This window comes from Prionailurus bengalensis, chromosome B4 (genome assembly GCF_016509475.1).
Source record: "Prionailurus bengalensis isolate Pbe53 chromosome B4, Fcat_Pben_1.1_paternal_pri, whole genome shotgun sequence".
Taxonomy (NCBI): Eukaryota; Metazoa; Chordata; class Mammalia; order Carnivora; family Felidae; genus Prionailurus; species Prionailurus bengalensis.
Genome location: NC_057358.1, coordinates 23182257 through 23190067, shown reverse-complemented (window position 1 = coordinate 23190067; position 7811 = coordinate 23182257). Strand labels below are relative to the sequence as shown.

Sequence of the window (7811 nt, the reverse complement as noted above, 5' to 3'; positions counted from 1 at the left end):
TAAATGAACAGAAACTCTTTTGCACACAGTTGCTCAAGAACCCAGACCTAGGGAGTGGGTAGGCTCTGTTCTATCCACAGTTGGGAGACTCATGGACAAGCCAAGCTTAGAAAAGATACACACCATTTCTGTTTGCATTTTCTAAGTCAGTTACACTAATTGCACCAACTACCTCCAAATCTTATTTGCCTGATAAAAATTTCTCATTTACATTATTGTCCTATGTTAATGAGGAGGGTATGTCTTCTGTTTTCATGCAGTCAGTTAGGGACTCAAGTCTCCTTTCGTCTAGTGGCTCTGCTCAGTACAGCCATCCTTCTCCGTGACACTTAAGGATAAGATGTAGAATTTTATTTGTGAGATGATTCCTATACATACTAAATTTTAAATAATTCAAAGTCAGTAGCAATGCAAAAAAACCCGAATTATTTCAGCCTTATCATGGTTATGTTTTGGGGCCATGAATGAGAGTTGCCTTAAGTGATATCCCTGTGGTTCTAATGGATGATTTTTCTCTCGATTTCTGTAAATTTCTACTAAAGAATACAGACTTTTCCCCAGGCCCACAATGTTGTGCTAGATTGACTTTATTGCCTTTCTCACTCACAGGCTTCCTAGGGAAAACTTCCTATCCGTTGTTCCTGAGACATTATCGTAAACCACCCTACCATGGGATCCCAAACTTGAAAAGCTCCAGTGCAAGCCTCCCATATCCACATCCAAACACACACACACACACACACACACACACACACACACACACCTGGGTCATCCTACCAGGCAGGGGAGGGACAGACACCTGACTCAGGCGTTTGGTCAGTGACTGATCAGATTCTCTTTCTTGAGAACGTGAATTAAGAGACACAAGACCACAGGCATTTGGGAGAAGGCACTCGAGCCTAAAAGGTCAAACTTCATGACTGCAGCTAGTTTGACTTGGTTTCTATTCCTATTCAAAAGAGCTCTGAATAGAATAAACATCTGATATGGTCTGGCCCCTTGCCTGTGATTTCTTCCAATTGGTTCCTTGAAATGCTACCCCCACCCCACTGTGACAGGCGTTCCTTTAATACTGAAGTACAGAAGCCTCCCAAAATTTTGCACAGTGTTTTTCTCTACCCTTTTTTTCTCCTCCTGCCTATCTGCCTGGAAGATCTCTGCTCTTCAAGAGTTGGATCACATTACATTTCTGTGACATCCCTTTTTGATGCCTCAGACTCTGTCCTCCTATTCTAGCATTGCTCATATCGTATTGTGCATATGTGGTTATCTGCTGCTTCCCACAAAACGGCAAGCTTCTGGGGGAGAAGGGACTGTATCTCATCATCTGCATTCCTTAGAATCTACATAATAACTGGTAGATAGAAGGTGCTCAGAAAAGTCTTTGTTGAATAAATTAATGATGCCCAAGCATATATATTAATGACCCTTTGGTATCATTAATTATCATGACAAAAATCAGACTTAGAAGATAGGGATTACTAAACAAAGCAGTTAATACAACAGCAGCTTGCTGCATGATCAAGTCAGGGGAAGGCAATTTCACGTAGTGCTTATGAACTTAAGCATTGGAGTTGGGTGGACTCAGGTTCACATCCCAGCTCAACACTTACTAACTGCGCTAAAATCTTTTTAAGCTATGTTTTTCTGGGGCACCTGGGTGGCTCAGAGAGTTGAGCACCCAACTCTTGATCTCAGCTCAGGTCATGATCTCACGGTTCATGAGATGGGGCCCTGTGCTGGGCTTTGCACTGACAATGTGGAGCCTGCATGGGATTCTCCCTCTCCTCCTCTCTCTTCCCATCTCCCCTTCTCTCTCAAAATAAATAAATAAACTTAAAGGAAAAGATACGGTTTCCTAATCTATACGATGGGGTCGATAACCTATAGCCATGCTTTGCGGAGTTGTGATGAGAACAGAATGAAACAATACGTGTATAAAAGCATAGTCCCTGGCATGTAGAAGGATAATACATTTATTGCTAAGATTTATTATTAAGAATCCTTCAATTCTGTAGTACTTCTGTCCAATTGGTTCTGGGTCCATAAGTATACTGTCAATAGCATTTCCCAAGCTTATAAAATCCAGTTGCTGGGAAGGACCTGACTGAACATTTTAGAAGTCCTGAAATTAGCCTAGTCTGGCTAATCTCTTTAGTGGCACATGCAGATGATAACTGTATTTGGAAACTGCTATCTTTAATAACTGGCAAAATTTGGCATTACTTCCTGAATTACTCAGCACAGATATTCCCCCTCAAAAAGATAAGCTTAAATCGTAAGGCTGCCAAGCATCACTAAGGAAAAAGGTTTGCAAGGCTATCTCTAACAAAGCCTCATGGGTTATATTTATTAGTGAATTAATGTGACCCAGGGCCTGACCCCAAGTCTGAGGTCCCACAGGTTCACTGTTCTCAGGACCTCAGAGACTGATACACATGAATGAAAAGGTACATGAGTCTGAGTTGTCATCTGAAAATCAATTTTTTTTACTGTAATCAAACACATAACAAAATTCATCATCTTAACCATTTTGAAGCGTACAGTTCAGTTGTATTAAGTACATTCAATATGCTGTACACCCATCACCAGCATCCTTCTCCATTAATATTTTCATCTTATGAAACAAACTCTGTAGCCATTAAAGAAGAACTCCCCATTCAGTCCCTTTCCCCCACCCCCTGACAACCGCCACTCTACTTTCTGTCTCTATGACACTTAAAAATAGTCTGAAGAATTAATAGAAGTTGGGAGAGGTGGGGAAGAGAAAGGTTGTGGGAGGAAAAGAATTCCAAGCAGAGAGAATAAAATGTGTAAAGAATCTGGGGCAGGAAACCCTCAACCCTTAGGAGGAAGGCAGCCATTGGAGCTGGAGTGTACAGAGAAGGGAGAAAGATTCAAGCTGAAGATGAAGAGGGAAGTGATGGGCATTAGTGTGTTCTAAGCAGGGAAGTGGCATGATCCAGTCCATTTTTAAATGATCACTTGCTACATGGATTAAAGTAGAATGAATGAATGAATGAATGAATGTGGGAAACTAGGAGATTATCCTAATCCTGCAGGTAAAGAAAATTGTGGTATAAAATCAGTGCTGTGGTAGTGAAGACAAAGCGTAGCTGTTGGCTTCAAAGAAATATATAACAAATAAAAATATAACTTTGTGATGGGTTGAAAGAGGGGGAAGAGGGAGATTTCAAGGATGACCACCAAATTTATGGTTTTAGCAGCCAGTCAGTGGAGGTGCCATTTTCTGAGTTGGGGAAATGCAAAGGTGAACCGGATTGGGGAGGATAGGTAAAGAGATCATGAATACAATTTTAGACCTCTTGTATTTATGACAATCTTGTGATTTCTAGTTGGAGATAAATGATGACAATGGTGATGATAGACAGAATTTTACACATGTATTTGTGACAATCCTGTGACATCTAGTTGGAGATAGATGAGATAGATAGATAGATAGATAATTTGAGTCAGAAAAGAGATCTGGGACAGAACTATAAATCTGGGGATTCATCAGCATGAATGAAATCACCTTGGGACAAAGTATTGAGTGAGAAGACAAATACATGTCAATGACTCTACCATGTAGAAGTCAGATGAGAGAGCAGGAAGGAGCAAGTAGATGACAGAATGAGTGGCCTGTGGGGTTAGAAGAAAACCAGGAAGCCAAGAAAATTCAAAAAAGGAGCACCCTTTTAGTAAGGGAGAGCCTTGACAATGGGAATGAAACTCTCAACATCCCAGGTGAGAGGCTTCCCTCTCCTCTGCTCTGAGCAGGATACTGGTCAACTCCTACATTGGCTCCTCTCTTCCTCTTTTATATTTGCAGTTCAAGCTCTTATGCTGAAATCCTTTTATCTCTCTAGATACGTTAATGTCATTGGCCAATGTCACAACATTAGCAGGTGACTTACGTGTCTATTAATACAACCCACATTAATAGTTTGACCACCAAAGCAAAGGATACTTTCCAACAGCTCAAGGAAATTTTTCAGGAGGTAAGAAGGCCAATGCTAGTTAATATCATAATCAACTCTTAAGAGGGCAATCTAACTTCTCTCATTTCCACATTCCTAGGAACCCATAGAATATGATTTGTTCATAAACACTGGTGATTCCAAGCAGAAGACAAGCATAGAAGGGACAAAAAAAGGGCAAGATAATTTTTCTGGAGGGTTTGTTTCTTCCTGACTGAGATGTGTTATGGTGAAAAAAAAAATCAGCAAGTTTGGCTCTGACAGTAAGTTATGCAATCTTTGGGAAATCACGTAGTGTCCCTCAACTTTAGTCTTCTCATCTGTAAAGCAACGAAACTGAAGTCGATTTTGTTCAACCCTCCCTCTGGTTCTAATGTTCTGTCATTCTAAAAATACATGACGATTAAAAAAAAAGTAAATGACCGTTTTCAATTTAGCTTAAGCAGAAGTTTGGTCTCTAAATTCATCAGGACACAAAAAAGCACTAGAAGACCCAGAGCCAATGATTTGCAACAACACTTATCAGCCCAATCTGCCATTTGCCATACTGGAAAGAGTGTTAAGTAAAGCAAAACTCTCACTAGTTTTTTGGTCTTTTTAGATGTAAGCTTTCTTAATAATAGTCATTTGAGGTTTTCAACCACAGAGTGTTCATCCCTCTAAGGATTTTAAATAGACGGTCTCTCTAGGACACTAGTGCAGCAAGAAAGAAGAAAAGGAGGGGAGAACAAAAAGAAGGAGAACAGGGACAGAAGGAGAAAATTTTTAAAAGAAATGGAGTATGTCCTATTAACTAGAAAGAGTGGTTCCCATTAGAAAAGAACATTCTCTTTGACTGTATCACCGACTCTGTGCTCTTAGAACAATGTGGCAAAAAAATTTTAAAAAGGAATTTTGTCTTCATGATAAAAGATTGATTGATTCATTCATTGGTGAGTGACATCAAAGGTGGCAGCATTTTTTCTTCATAATGTACTTGGTGAGAAATAACTGAAATTAGCAACAGACTAAGTTAATGCTAATTATCCCTGGAAACTGAGCATACTTTTTTTTTTAATTTTTTTTTCCAACGTTTTATTTTATTTTTGGGACAGAGAGAGACAGAGCATGAACGGGGGAGGGGCAGAGAGAGAGGGAGACACAGAATCGGAAACAGGCTCCAGGCTCTGAGCCATCAGCCCAGAGCCCGACGCGGGGCTCGAACTCATGGACCGCGAGATCGCGGCCTGGCTGAAGTCGGACGCTTAACCGACTGCGCCACCCGGGCGCCTCAGAAACTGAGCATACTTTTAACAAGCCATGTAAAACAAGCCATGTAAAAAAGCCATGAGCATATTAATTTTTTTAAGTTGCATATGCAGATATGGCCTTTAGAATCAGACTTATTATTCCACAGGATGCTGCCTATATAAAGAAATGAGGATGGATGGGTGATATATATATGATACATACATTTCATATATATATATATGATATATATACACACATATGCAAACACACACACACACATAGACTTTTTAAATGCCTTAACTTCAGGCACTCAAATGTAGTCTATGAAGCAAGCATATACACTTATCTAAATGTTGTTATTGATATGGAAATTTTACTATCTATGGAATTCTTTTTTTTTAAATTTTTTTCCAATGTTTATTTTTGAGAGACAGAGAAAGAGTGTGAGTGGGGAGGGGCAGAGAGAGAAGGAGACACAGAATCTGAAGCAGGATCCAGGCTCTGAGGTGACAGCACAGAGCCCGATGTGGGGTTTGAACTCACGAACCATGAGCTCATGACCTGAGCTGAAGTCGGACACCCAACTGACTGACACACCCAGGCGCCCCTCTATGGAATTCTTTTGGAATAAAAACTATCTATCCCACCCATGAACCTCTGCCACCAAATTCTCTTTTCCTGAAACAGCCAATGTTATCAGTTTTTATGTACCTTTCAGAAATATTTTATAAAAAGAAGTGAATATATGTATGTATATGTATGCATAAGACATACATAACTGTACATACATATAGACATATGTGTATATATGTATAAACATATATATATATATATATATATATATATTACTTTCATTTTGTTACCTCAAAGGAGAGGATGAGATACTTACCCTCTTCAGTTAGTAATATTGTAGAGCTCATTTTTTATCAATACATAATGTTCTTCATTTATTTTTTGTGGATGTGTGGTATTAAATTGTATGGGTCTATATAATTTGTTTCATCAGGGCTCTATTGACAGACATTTAATATTTCACTTAAGATGTTTTCAATATTTGCTATTAAAAGCAATGCTGCAGTGAATGACTTTGAACATATATCATTTCACACATTTGGCTATATTTTCAGGGAATCATTCCCAGGAGAGAAATAAGGAGGTCAAAAGGTATGTACACTTGTAATTTTACTAGAAACTATTTTCTACTTTGCTGTGTGTGTGTGTGTGTGTGTGTGAGAGAGAGAGAGAGAGAGAGAGAGAATAAGCGATGTATATACAAGGACCAATGATTTACCCAAATGGAAGTTGGGGAAAATAAGTCTCCCACATACCTATTTCTCACAGTCACTGAATCCCCCAGAAGAAACCATTGTGACCAGTGTCTTGTGTAAGTTTCCAAATAATATTCTATGCAGATATATATCTATAATATAAAAACAATCATATATGTATCTATAGGAGAATTATGACAATTTGACAGATATGCACTTTTCTTCTGTTAGTTTGTGGGGATCAGAAGACTCTTGCCAAGAGAGGTTTTTGTTTTTGTTTTTGTTTTTGTTTTTTAAAGTCACAGACAGTTAATCTTTCTACAATGAGATTAGGAAGGGAAAAAAATGAAGAACCCACTGGTAGCAGTAGGAAGCAAGAGCCTTCTAGGGTCTGGCATTTGATGAGATAGATATTCAGTTATTGTGCATTTCCGTTGATTTTACATGGCGGAACATATGGCAGAGATTTGGGAACATGCATGCCTGAAACCAGGTTACTGTTACGCTCCCTAACTATGTTGCTTGCAGGGCTGTTGTTGCCACAGTAGTTGGCTGTGCCCACGAAAAATGGGGTGCTGGTCTGTTCCCACAGATTGTTATCCTACTCCTCATGGTAAGGAGGGCACTGCCATGTGTTCTCAGCCAGAGTCTCTTGTCCAAGGTTCCTGGTTTGGTTGACAACATCCTCCTGTTCGATACAACTTTTATCATCACAGTTTGAGATATGGTGGCCAATTTCGGCCTGAGCAACAAGCATTGAAGGGAGAAGTGGCCAATTTGTTTGCGACATCGGGTTATTTCTTTCTGCACTTGATAAGATGATAAGGAAACCTGCAGGCCCTGATCTGGTGGTTTTTGTCATAGGGACATTGTAATAGCTTTTCAGGGTCCAGGCAATCGATGTAAGTTTCTTCCATGTTGGAAATGGAGGAGCTAAATCCAAGTGCTTTTCCCTAGAACTAGACCGCGATGAAATGGACAAATTACATGAAGCAGTCAAGTTTGGGGGCTGGATGTATCTCCTAAAGCAACTGGTTAAACACTTAACAGAGCTGAGGTATCCGTAAAACAATTGTTTTTCTTCCTCCGTGGAGACGCGCTCTCCTTACAGTCGCTTTCTCCCCACACTGGCGCCCCTGCTTCTGGCTTCAGACATTAAGGGGCGGAGACACCCCACTTCCTGTGACGCTGGTCTTGGCTTTGCGGGAGCCTGGGCCTCCTGGAGCCTCCTTCCCCTTCGAGGGGCACACCACCCTAGGCCCTTCCCACTCTTTAGGTTTCTGTTTGTTTGTTTGTTTGTTTGTTTAATGTTTATTCATTTCAGAGGAGCGGG

General features: G+C 40.0%; 1 pseudogene; it reads right to left on the bottom strand.

The window, feature by feature from the left end:
• Positions 1–6896: 6896 nt before the first annotated feature.
• LOC122474021 lies at positions 6897–7490 on the bottom strand (annotated as a pseudogene).
• Positions 7491–7811: the final 321 nt, after the last annotated feature.